This window comes from Lagopus muta, chromosome 2, assembly GCF_023343835.1.
Source record: "Lagopus muta isolate bLagMut1 chromosome 2, bLagMut1 primary, whole genome shotgun sequence".
NCBI lineage: Eukaryota > Metazoa > Chordata > Aves > Galliformes > Phasianidae > Lagopus > Lagopus muta.
In genome coordinates, this window is record NC_064434.1 from 96,145,791 (window position 1) to 96,159,065 (window position 13,275).

The 13,275-nt window shown below is 37.8% G+C and overlaps 1 protein-coding gene across 4 annotated transcripts in view; it reads left to right on the top strand.

The window, feature by feature from the left end:
• Positions 1–13,275, top strand: part of PLCB4 (phospholipase C beta 4) — a 241,677-nt gene that overhangs the window by 57,894 nt on the left and 170,508 nt on the right. For all 4 annotated transcript variants that reach the window (XM_048938282.1, XM_048938281.1, XM_048938284.1 and 1 more), the window contains exon 2: positions 9,384–9,443. The gene's annotated coding sequence lies outside the window, so the exon portion shown is untranslated. The remainder of the gene's footprint in view (positions 1–9,383; positions 9,444–13,275) is intronic.

Consider the following 13,275-nt stretch of genomic DNA (forward strand, 5'->3'; position numbering starts at 1 on the left):
CCAAGTACTGCATGCTGCAACTGCACAAGCACAACTCTTCAGAACTTGAGCTATAACTACATCACTTTGTCCATTTTGCAGCTGAAGTTCTACATTTGGTTTTAGAACTGAATTTGACAATTTCCTATTGGGTATACATACAAGGAGGCTCAAATTATTCCTTCTAAGGAATTAAGTTGGCTCAAGGCACATGTTACTGACTAGAACTAGACTGAAAGTTACTTCAATATCTGAACTTCTTTGGCAGAGGAAGGATGGGATCTATGTTGAAGGCAGTCTCTTTGCTGTTTGTTGATTATGAAGTCTTGCCCCACATTTTCTTCCCATGTCTCTTGGATGTAAGCAATCTGGCTGTGGTGAGAATTTTTATAATTGGATTTAATTTCTCTGTGTTTCAGGCCAGGATTTGGGTTACATACTGTATGAGCCCTAGCCTTCTACACACACTGCTCTTCTGGTCTGATTATGATAATTTTCCAGTGCCTTTCTCATCTGTTGTGGCAGTGCCTGACAAGAAAGTTGATAATCAGATGCACAGCAACCTTCCACAGAGCACCTGAAAATGATGTGTGTAGATACTTTCAGTTAAAGTCCTTGAAGTGTGAGCTCATGTACAGTCACAATGTAAAACTCAGAATTCAGGAATGTTATGCTTGGTATGATCCCCTAAGAATTCTTTATTCATGCCCTAAATTGCAAGGTTTCTGGGGCAGGGATTATGCTTGCATTATTTATTTTACAGCATTTATTGCAGTTCATTTTTTTTCTCTTTTGACCTGATTGGTGACTATTCATCAATGCTTTAGATGAGGTAATACTCTGCAGCACACTGTTTTTTATTGGAATATATGCACGATGCTTTTGTATGTAAGTTGAAAGAAATGACATCTGTGTTGGTTGGTTCTACATGCTGAAGCGTCTAAAGGTATAAAGCGGCTTTCAGAATGATTAGGACAGTTTGGTATCTTTTATATTACAAATCTTGAGTATTTTTTTCTTTTTATTTTGGCTTTTAGTGTGATAAAGAGGGCTTACAGAAGCTTGCAGCTTCTTGTGTGTTATCAGGAGGGATTCTGGTAAATTACTACTTGACCCTGTCTTGCAAATAAGAATGTAGTAAATCAGGGGTATGTACATACTATACCAGAACATACTCACAGCTTAATATATGAAGTAAAGCATTGCTCAGACTGCTTAGACTGACATGTCATACAGTATTAGAGGCCATTGTCTTTAATACTTTTGTTATGGAACAGATCCAGTTCTGATTTATAGCCCAGCAGTAGCAAGGTTCCATTCTTTTTAGTTTCAGAAGTACAGTCTGGTATAGAAAATTTATCAAGCAGTCTGTTCCCTTACAACCTTCATGGCAACAGTCTTACAGCAGAAAATGTAAATGTGCTTTTTGGTGTTATTTCTAGGTATGAGGATTCCCTGTGTAAACCTTGTAAGTTAGAGTATACCTCAGGAGCTCCATCACCCCCCCGCCCCTCTTGGCAACTGTACAGCCATAGTCTGAATCAGCAAAGCTTACTTAAAGGGACAGTCTCAAGTCAAAACCATATATATGGCTTTGTTTTGTTTTTCAAACAGTGTGCTGAAGCAGTTGCACACATGAGGTCTGCCAAAAAACATCCCTGTCAGTTTTGCAATCATTTATCTGTGTTGTTTTGGTTCTATTTTCTCCCTCTTTCTAGTTCTGTAAAAAGCAACAAAAGCAAATTCTAACAGTGTAGTTCTATGAGGAAAGCAATAGAAGAGATAAGGTAGAAATTGCTATCAAATATATCGATTGCACATCTAGAAAGATGTTTGAGCTGTATTTAACTACTTTGGTGACTTTGTAGTTGTGCACCACTCAGATGTAATGGCAGTTCTGGAAACACTTCTTAGGTATTGTGTACATGTTGAAAATGCTGCTTCCCTGAATGAACTTATAATGTGGGTAAAGGAGGAGCTTTGAACAGAATGCTTCCTCTAAGATAGAGGCAACAGAACTTAAGTGTTCACCAACTCTAATTGAACTATTAAACGATTAGACTAAAAATGAGAACTGCAGTTATAATTGTAGTCCTACTTGACTGAAAACTAAGTTATTGGTTTCTTTTTAAGCGTAGGTTTTTATTTTGGGCAACCTAACACAATTGGTGTTGGCTTCCATCGTCAGAGACTGGTTTGAATAACACCTGCAGCTCAGGGTTCCGGGTATTTGCACAGCAAGGCTCTGTAAACCTCTCTTGCAGGTGTGTAATGCTTTGATCAGCTTGCTGGACAAACAAAATCAAACAGATGTCTCCCAGTTTTCTGCTTGGCAGATATTAGTGGATAGAAAATCTGGCCAACCATATCAGATCTTTCCCCCAAGAAAGTGCATAAGATGGGGGAAAGAAAAAAAAGGCATTGTACCAGCAGTTAAATGTTTAAACTCAGTCTCAAAATGCAGAACAATGCAAACTGATAATGCAAATAGCTTTCTTGGGTGGGTTTCAGCTCCTGTGCTAGTATCTGGTAGAAATTATTTACTTTCTTGCACTGAAATACCATGCTATTTCCATCACAATTGTGCCACTTTTAGCTAGCTGGTTGCAGCCAGATTTGGAGATGGTAATCAAAGTTGTTTTGAAATGCATCTCTCAGTTTATTCCGGTGAAAACTTTTCTTTTATACTTCATATTATTCAATGACTAAACATGTTTACTTTGAACTAGATATGTGCTTTAGGTGGGTAGCAGTAAAATAAGCGAGTTTAAGCCAGCTGTAATTTAATTTCAGCTTGGTATGTTTTGTTAAGACAAGAAAAGCTGCTGGCACTTCGGCCTTGCGGTGCATTATGAAGTGACTGCCAGCCAGCCCGATTTTCCTGTGGAGTTAAAACAAATTGGAAAGCAAAGTCAGAAAGGGAAGATATATTTTTAAGAAATTAAATGTCTGTTCTGTAATTTACCACCCTCTGTTCTTTTGTTGATGATTCCTGGTTACGTAAACTTCTTTCCAACACCTTCTTCTTGAACTTGTAGCAAGGCAATTTTATTGTGGTGCAACATCCATTAATGTAAAAATTGTGTTGAATATACAGCTGTCTCTTCAATGTGTAGCCCAGTAGGAAGGAAGAACAGTATGGAAGGGAGCATTTTCCAGAGGCACAGGTGGCCTCCTGTAATAAATAATGTTCTCTGAAGTAGTTTAAAAGTGAGGAGGGAGAAATGTGAGTTAATGACTGCCAAAAAAGAGACTTTACTTAAAAACTGAGAACATCTATTTGATTCACTTGAAAGAGTTTGCTATGATTAAACTTTACTGGAGTATCTTACCCTGATATGGTCAGCTATGTACTTTCCAGTGGGTTATGGAGCAAAAAGGCTTGAACAAAATGGTGTGCCCACTCAGTGTTGTTTTGCACTATGCAATTTACCTAGTGTTGTAACTGATACATGGTTATCTCAGTAAATATTCAAGGGGAAAAGTACTGCTGCTTAATCTTTTTCTCTTAATGTTATCAAGGATTGTGGTAATAAAAACATAGATCAAAATATGCAATGTTGGAGCTGTCGGTCTACATTTTGAAACATGAATAAGAAATGAACTTTGAGTTTCTGGCACACAGGGGTGCATCCCCAAGAAAATGAATGAGCTTCAATAGGATTCATTAGTGCCATTGACTGCCTGGGCTGCAAGTTGGAGTCTGGGATTGCCCCTTCATTTATGATTTCTTTAGATATGTTGAGGAATCTTAGTTGCTCGTAGTCAGAATACACTATTTTTGTGAAAATAATTGACATCTTTGGGACATTTGCATCTAATTGAGTTGGATTCTTTGCAGTGCCATAAGTGTACTTTTGGATTGTTACTGCTTTCATATGCAGTGAGTGATTTCATAGAGCAAAAACCTCTCAGAATTGCAGCAGGATAATTTTGGTTTCAGAGAATTACTGTAGGTGACTGTAAAAATAGTGTTTGCATTTTTGAAAACGAAATATCCTCTGGAGGCACAGGTAAAAATACATGCAGGAACTTCAGGGTACCCTCAAATTCTGAGATTGAAATTGCAGATTCTTTCTTAGGCTTATTACATTTGCATACTGGTAAGAGTATGTGGTATCTAGTTTGCATTGCACAAACACTGCTGTTTTTTGCTTGTTTTAGATGATGTGGTTTTATCAGATAGATATAACTCAGTCACTGTATGAAATTGTCTGAAAGATTCGTTTTGCATACAATTAATTTTTGAGAGCTTACCTAACTTATTAATTAATATGTTTTTCATAAAATATGATTTCTGTTGTTCTTTTTTTTTGGGGGGGTGGGGGGGAGGAAGGGGAGAGTTCCTGTGAAGGTGGTCTCCTGTTTCAGGAATACATTCTGCTGAATATTGCTCAGTAAGCACCAAGTAGTTATACATAGTTCTATCCAAAAGTAATGCCTCCTACTTATTTCTGTGGAAACTACCTCATAGGAAGAGCACAGTAACAGTATTTGATAGAGCAAATTGTCATCTGCAAAACATTTGTCAATGTAGTGACCACCATTAGCTTTGCATTTTCGTAAACAGCAGCCTGCGTGCCACACTCATAAAAGTTTGCACTAGCTTTCACCAGTGCTGAAAGCACACCACACATTGCCTCACTGTGCCCACATCCACTGACATCTCTCTAAACGTTCAGCAAGCATTGCTGAGTGTCAGTGGGTGCCATTTTTTCTGCTTGGAGGAATTCAGTGATACAAATCTGCTTCATACACATTTCTGTTTCAGATGCCATTTTGTCAGACTGCCCCTCAGCTGCCATCTGCCAGACTGCAGTAAAATGTAACAGTACTGGTAGGGAGGTACGACCTCTACTGCCCTGCCACCGACATCTGCCCTTTGATGTCGTAGGCCACCATAATAAAAAAGGAAACATTACTGCCAGAGCAGCTCTCCTATTTCTCAACTATACGTACCCAGCTGCTGAGTTGAGAAGTCTCTTAACTCATGAGTGCATGGCTGGAGCCAGATGTGGGACTAGAATTTACTGTGTATCACACAAAACGCTAGCAGCAGGTTGTCTGCTTTGTTTCTGACTTAAGTCAGTGAAGCTAAATACAAATGTCCTTACTTGTTCTGTATTGGGTTTTCTGTTGTGGCATTCCTGTGGCAGAAATGGATGAAATTATTTTATCTTTGTGTTCAAAGTTATTAACAAAGGAATCTTTGTTTAGCTGTTGCTTTTATCTGTGTCAGTGAATCATAATGTCCAGTTTTCATTTACTTGGGAATAGGCAGCTTCAAGCCCTACTGCCAGTACTATCCAGGTCAGTATCAGTGAAGAAAAGGTATGGAGTTATCTGGTGATTGAAAAGGCTACTGATCTTGTGGATTAGTATGTGAAATGTTCCAGAAAGATATGCCAGAGGCTCAAATTATGTAATGCTTTGAGCAGGAAGCCACCAAATTGTGTGTAGAGTGTGTCGCCAGCACCAGACTGATGTCCCTGGCAAGGCTCCACAGCAGGAAGGAGCTGAGGTTTCTTAAAGGCTTCAGGCAAGAATGAACAATTCAGTACAATGGCTTTGCTAGAACAGTTTGCTCCACTGAAGACAGGACCTGGCAGTCTTGCTGTTTGCTGCTGGGAGGCAGGGGACTGACATAACAGTACTTTGGTATGGTTTCCTGCCCAAAAGTGTGTATCAGCTGGCACTCTCTGCTTTTTTTATTATTATTACTTGTTTTTTATTTGCAGATCCTGAAAAAAAAATTGCAAAAACCCAAACTTCTTCAGGAATTACATGTACATGTTGTTGCATAGGGAATGTAGGTCTGTGAAATTTAAAATAAATAAATGTGTTTAACAGTAATTAACCAGCACATAAACTATGGTTGAAGACTCTTTTTGGCACAAAAAATGAGTGAAGGTTTTGTAGGTAATGACTATTTTAGAGTAGGATGTATTCATGCACTAGAATCATCGTGGTTAAATTAAGATTTTAATGGTCTTTTCTAAATTGGGTAATATTACACTGCTTTTAATTAGAGTCAGGCTAGAGGTCCTTATTGGAGTTGTAAAGTTTCAGTCTCCCAGCGGGCAATAAAGGCAAGTTCTCTTCAATCCCTAGCCAAGTGTTCTTAGGTGGGAAACTGCAGGAGGTTTCCAGCAGTATGTTACTGTCGCATCATTCTCCTTGATCTTTTCAGGTAATGATGGGTAAGAAAGAAACCTAATATCATTGCTGACAACATTGTTTTCTTCTGTAATAGCTAAGAAGTAGAGGTATGGGATCTGCTGGCAAACCAAGTCTCAGGGAAAGTTGTCCCTCACCATGATGAACCATCACAGCTTAGCTGGGAATTTTGCAAACTGAATTCTCTAGTAATCTGCAAGGGAAAAACTAAAGTATGCTCATCTCTCCCCACTGTGTGGCAATTCTGCCGAGCCGTACTTTGTATTAAGCTGACACAAGACCAGTCAATGAACAAATCTTTCCTTTCTGAACAGTAGTTCAGAACTGCATAAAAGCTTTGTCTGTCTCGATGTTCATGGCACTTCAGTAGGAAAACTTACAACTGTATTTGATGTTCATGGCACATAACAGAAGAGGTACGATCCCAGCGGCTGAGATTTGGCATTAACAGGTGTTCAGAGAGATCTTGACAGTAATTTTTGGGTTGCTTGGCATTCTGTTAGGGATAGAATTTTTTGGTGAATGCTACAGTGTAGGTTTTAGGCTATTTATAAAAAAAAAAAAAAAGTATAACCACACCAGCACATGCTGATGTCTTCAGATGTGCACAGGAGCAAGACTCAGCTCACTTACCCAGACTGCGTCACCTGTGCTGTACAAAACTATGAAGTGTAATGGCTGTGTTTTCTAAACAGTTTTGAAAACAAATTGGTTTGCTTTCAGTGGTTCAGTTTTGTCTCGTATTTCACGTACACAGATGGACTGATGAGAGTAACAAGTTTCTGCAGTATGAACTAGGAGCTGCTCTTGATTTATGCTAGAAGCTTATTGTGAATACTAATCTATTTATTGAATTCAGCATGTACCACTGCTGCTGGAGTTGCTTCATTCCTTTTATCCACAAGGAAGGCGGATTATTTTCCTGCTGGAAGAAACTGTTCTTCTGTGACTATGTAGGGTCCTTCTGATTCACTCAAAAAATGTATTTGTACATTCACAGCAGAAGCTGGGTTGCCAATTTCTTTTCCTGTAGTGAAGAGACCGAAGTTAGCAAAAAAGTTTCTTTTTGCTGTAAGGCCTGGTCCACTGACAATTACATATCTATGAGGACACCTTTAGTTAAGAAAGAAGGAAGAGAGAAGACAGTATCAAATACAAATAATTGGATGGCTAATTTGTGAGAGAGATTCTGCTTAAAATTTGTGATACTACATTGTTGCTCTTAATTTTCTGAGCAGCTCTTTGTGGACCCTTAGCAGCAATCTGAGTCCCCAGGGTTCTGTAGACTTCAGGGCCAAAATCTGATTTAAGCCTTACCTGTAATGTGCAAAGAAAAAAGATAATTATTTTTAATTTGTTACAGACCTCAGCAACTGCACTGGTGTTCAGTTGCACTTGAGGTCTGTGATACCTGTCTGGTGAAGTATTCAGGAAGTTAGGAACACAAAATCATTCATTCTCTGCAGAAAGGATGTATCCAGGTGTTAAAGACCAGCTTGCTTATGTCTTCTTTAGTATCGTTGTTTATTGGGACAAAAAATAAATGAAAATATTAGGAATGTTATATCTGTCTCTTTTTTTTTTCTTTTCTTTTTTTTTCCCTTTTTTTTTGGCTTTACAACCTGTTGTGGAACAAAAGATAAACTTGAGGCTGCAGGACTGTTTCACTTCTAGCAGTTAAATTAGTCTGAATTAAGGATTGCTCTGCCTTTCTTCTTGCACAACAAAGGTTTCAGTATTTCTGTCAAGAAATGTGGAGACTTAGTATAAGACCTGGAAATTTTGAACACAAACAAGACTATGAAGAGATACTTAACTGATGAAAAGCAAAGGATCTTCGACATTTGCATAACCAAAGAGAAGCTGGTTTTTATCATTTAGTTTTGAGATTGTATTCATCCGTTCACACTGAACATAAGCAATTTCAGAATCCTGTGGTAGTTCTGTCCTAAAAGCTGTAAATTATTAAAAATAGCTGATAAGCAGTTTCTGTTTCTGCTGTGTGCTCTAGGTGTGGTATGATGCTATTGATTTCAGTGGAGCTGTGCTAGATTTTACACTCATATAATTAAGCTCAAATTTGGCCACAAGCTGCAGGACAAGAATATCCAACATGCATCTCCCATTGAAAACTCATAGTTTGTATGCCTGAAAATATTTTTATGGTTTGTTTTCCTAACAGTAACATGTTTTGAATAATGAATTTATACTAGCACTAAGCAGATTTCACTTGACCCTAGAAATAAAAGGTCACATTTATGTGTAGTTGTGAGATGGTGAATGCATCCTGTGTAATTAGGAGCTGCTTAAGCCTGAATTAAAGTGCACTAGCAAAAAAGGAGAGCACTAAAGAACAGAAAAACACCACAATGCACTCTTTCCTTAGAAAAGTGTAACGTTAATGTTTAATAAGAACAAAATGTCTGGCAATTGTCCGTTTTAATAGATTTCTTTTTTTGGCAATGTCAGAAGACTTCAACATAACAGGAAGCTACGTTCTTCTGCTACTCTTGTTGCTGTAATTATGATTGCTGTGGCTTTCAGTGCCTAATATGATACGTGGAATGTTTTATGCACCAAGTGTTTGAGGCAAGTGCTGGACCCTCAGCATGCACTGGGCTGTATTGGCTGAGATTTTTGGTTCCCAGAAACCTCGCTGTTTCTGATATTGTTGGGGTATCTTTGTATGTACACACACACGCATGCATGCATTTTTGTTTTTATTTCACTTGTCTATGCTTCATCAAATGTAAAGGATATCAGATCAGCTCTAATCCTGACTATATGCTGAGCGGATGCCCTCAATTCTAGGCTTCGATTTATTTTACTTTAAAGGAAAAAACATGAAGTTAATGAAAAGGTAATTAAAAAAAAAAAAAAAAATAGAGCTTCTGTCCTAATGTACAGGAGTTCTCAATAGGAACTTGTACGGTTAATTTAATGTTTGCAAAATTAAGCACTTTTTCCTTTCAAAATGTTTTCTAATGCATAGAATTCTTACCAAAATGTGGATTTAACTTAATTTTTGAATATGTTTTCCCATTTCTTTATAATTCCTGTAAATCTGCTGCTTTTCTTGCTAAGTGGCTGTTGTCCGCATGTCCAGTAATGTGCGTACTCTGATCCATAAAAAAAAATTATTTCTCGTAGAAAAAGGTTTTGAAGTAACTTACTGTGCTTTATTAACTAAGTAATAGCTTGTACAATTAAGTCTCGTTTATTTTTAGGGAAAGAAAGTGATTTGCTGCAATGGAAATTTCTATGAAGTAATTTCTGATCTTCAAAAAGTGAGTATTTTTTAAATTGTTATAACATTTTAATGAACTATAGAACTTCAAGTTTTAAAATATTGTTTAACGTTTCAGTGCTGTATGGGTAGTTCTGTTTTATTTTTTAAATCACCTGCACAACATGCTGCGTTCACTTCATACATACTTTAGTCTGACTGTAATTTTATATATGCCTTAAGCTACAGTTTAATCCAGCAGACAGCTAATCAGCAGACAACTCTTTTTTCACTCCCAGTTGGGTTGGAGGGGAGCATCAGAGGGAAAGGTGGGAGGGAGGAGGGAGAAAAAAACAAAATAGAACTTGTGGGTTGAGATAAACTCTTTACTAAGAGGCAGGCTCAAGCACTGGGCCTAGGTGAATCTCAAGAGGTTCAACAAATCTAGGTGCACCTGGCTCGTGGCACCCCCTGTTATCGGTACAAGCCTGGAGAAGAGGTAGCTCAAGAGAGAACTTAGTGACCTTTCAAGATATAAAGAAGAAATCTAAGAAAGAAGGGGATGGGCTTTTTAGCAGGATCTGTTGAAAAATGGTTTCAAACTAAAGCAGAGGAGATTTAGATTGGATATAAGGAGAAAAAAAATTACAATAAGTGTGATGAGGCACTGGAAAAGGTTGCCCAGATAGGTGGTGGATGTCCTGGGGGGCCATTCAAGGTCAGGCTGGATGGGGCAGCTTGATCAAGCTGTAGGTATCCCTGATCAATCCAGGTGAGTTGGACTAGATGACCTTCAGAGGTCCCTTCTGACTCAAACCATTCTATGAATCTCTGTAATGTGAAGCTGGGCATAAAATTCAGTGGGCATTCCTAACCAGAGCAATAGTTTAAAAAAACAAAAAAAACCCCACTGATCATAGCACTGAGCCTGCTGCAGTTCGAGAAGCATTTGGAAAGCATTCTCAGAAAGAAAATTTGAGTTTTGGATAGTCCTGTGCGGTGCCAAAGGTTGGTCTTGATCATCCTTATGATTCTCCTTCAGTTCAGGATATTCTGCAATTTTATTCGTCACCACACTGTAATTGATTTTCATATTTATGGGTTTGAAGTGCAGAACTCTTTGTTGAGTGAGGGCATTTTTGTGTATTTTTGAGGAAATTATCAGTGTTCTTGTGTCAGCATTTGTATGACAGTCTGTCAGATACAGTTGAGAACATTCACCCCAACCTCATTTATCAGCCACAGTCATTGTTTTCTGCATGTCTTGTCTTCAATAAAGAGCCAATTGCATCCTGACTGTGTTAATACTATTTATGTGATTGTATGTATTATGACTAAAAAAACCACTTTTATATTTACATGGAATATACGAGGAAAGTCCTCATTCCGTGGTTTAGATACAGCTCAGGCTTTTGGAGTAGAGTGTTCTGCTTAGGAATTAGTATCCTGCTGGAGTTGTCACTGGCTGTTCACCCCAGAGGCAGGCGATAATTGAGTATGACTACACTCTAGAAATACTAATGTTTTTCTCAAACTGATGTTTTACCCACCTCCTGCTTTGAAAAGGCTGAAGTCTTTCTGAATGGAGAAGAGAAAGATGCAATTTAAAGCCATTAGCAAAGATAACTTGAGTTGTAAAAGACAATGAAGTTTCTCTCTACTAAAATGCTGTCCATTTGTGCGATTTAGAGAGATTATTGAATAAGTGGATCCTCAGCCCAGAGTTTGTGAACACCTAATGGAGTATTGACTAGAATCATGAAAGGCAGGAATATTAAGAGCAGGCTCCTTCAGGCTAGAAATTCTTGTGGCATAGATAATTATTCTCTCAACTGCGTCTAACAAGGGCTTGTAAACTGTGTTTGTCCATCCTGCTGTATGTAAAAGATTCAAACAAGTTCACCAGATGTTCTGTATACTCTGATCTATAGTGGAGAGTGAGGAAAGAGGAGCACCTGAACCTCAAGGTTCGTAGAGGGTAGTAGCAAAACGACTCAAGTTTGTCTTGTATTCAAAATCATTAACTTAGTCATCCAGTTGCTAAAGTTTTCTCTTCCTGTTGTGCTAATAAAATAGTAGACAGTCTTCTGGCTCTTTTAAAACCTAGATTCTTCAGGGTTCTAAAGCTTAACAGAGTATGTGTACTCTGATCCTTGTAGCTGAAGCAACAACTGTTTTTACTTTAACAGTTGGAGTACTTCATAATTCTGGATGACAAACTCGTTCACTTTCTAGGGCCTCCAAAATACTGACACATAGCTGCAGAGATCTTCCTGTAGCTGTGAAAGTATTGCAAGTGCAAACACTGTCAATGTGATGCTGCTCACGCCAACATACTTCTAAGAACTGCATGCTATAATTTCTTGAATTGCACTGTTTACTTGCTTTACTTGAAAAATCCAAATTCTGATGAACTTCTATCCGTGTAATCTTTTTGCTATCATCACAGAAATATTTTGTGCTTGTTTTCCATACGCCAACACGGAGCTCCAGAAACTGAGTTTTCATATCAGCACCATGTACTAATCTACGTGATGGATTTTAGTCCTGAAGTATTTGCTTCCTGATCATTAGATAGGTCATGGTAACCATTTCCCAAATGGAAGTTATGCTTTAAAGAGAAGAAAAGAGAAATTGCTACCTTGTTTGAGCCCAGTGCAATTTGCTGAGTTTGCTACCCTCAATAAATAAATAAATAAATAAAAATTAACCTTAGTTTTAGATTTTCTCCTCTGGATATCTTCTTACAGTCTGTGAAAAGCACATCAGTAAAGATATTTTTGGGGGGTATTTTCCATTTGAGCTGAATTTGGATGTGTAGCAACTATTCTATCTGTGTATTTTACTTCTGTTCTCTTAATCAAGTCCATTGAATACTACAGTCCATCATATTCTGTGTGCTTGTTGTCTTTGGCTTCTGGAAACTGTACTTCGTTAGGTCTTGAAAAGTTATTTGTTGTTTGTAAGCAACATGCTTAAGCGTACTTATATGGAGTTAGTAAGTTTCCCTTCAGATAGACAATATTTTTTTTTAGAAAAAAATGTCTTATTTCTAGCACGTTTCTAAGTCAAGAATGCTTAAAATATCTTGTCATTAAAACTTGGAGTCAACAACATAATACAAAAATAGAGAGAAAGAAGAAAAATAAATGAAGTTTACTGCATCCAGATGAAGCATTATTTTCTAAACATTCTTTGCTGCTTGGGGATCATGTATTCTCCATACTTTCCTTTGAGAGACTGTTCTGTTTAATTACAGCAAAATCTAGTGGTGAGTACACCCTTTCGGCAAAGGTGAGCCTGGAAGGAGCAGGAAATACGTTCTTAGGAGAGTTTTCAGCTGAGAAAGGTTGGTGGTTTAGAAGAAAAGAAGAGAGCTAAAAGGCAAGTGGTAACAAAAGCACCTAGATCATTTATGGTGGCAGTTACTACTTCAGTTGTCAGCTTCCCTCTAGGAAATAGTTCCCATTCTCACTACCAGCCTCTGATTTCTTGTCACAGGATATGTTTACAACTACAACCTATGTAAGTGACTGGTGAATTAGATAACAGATCTGACCAAAAATTGGACTTGCTAACTACAATCCTAAAGGGTTATTTTTTCAGATGACTCTTTCCGTTTGTGCTGTCAGAATGACAGATAGTGAATGATTTCTAGAGAAGTCTTGAAGTTCACCAAACAACTGCCTCAAAACTATTCATGACTTTCTAAGATGAGAGCTGCATACATCTCATTGTTTTGGGGTAGGTCTATCTTAAACATGCTGGAATCTTCATATTCTGATGCAACGGAAATGATAATAGAGTTATTGGCTCTTTAATGTTTTATTGTTTGATAACTGTATATTAATTATAACTCAATAAAAAAAATTGGAAGGAATAATTAACTTATT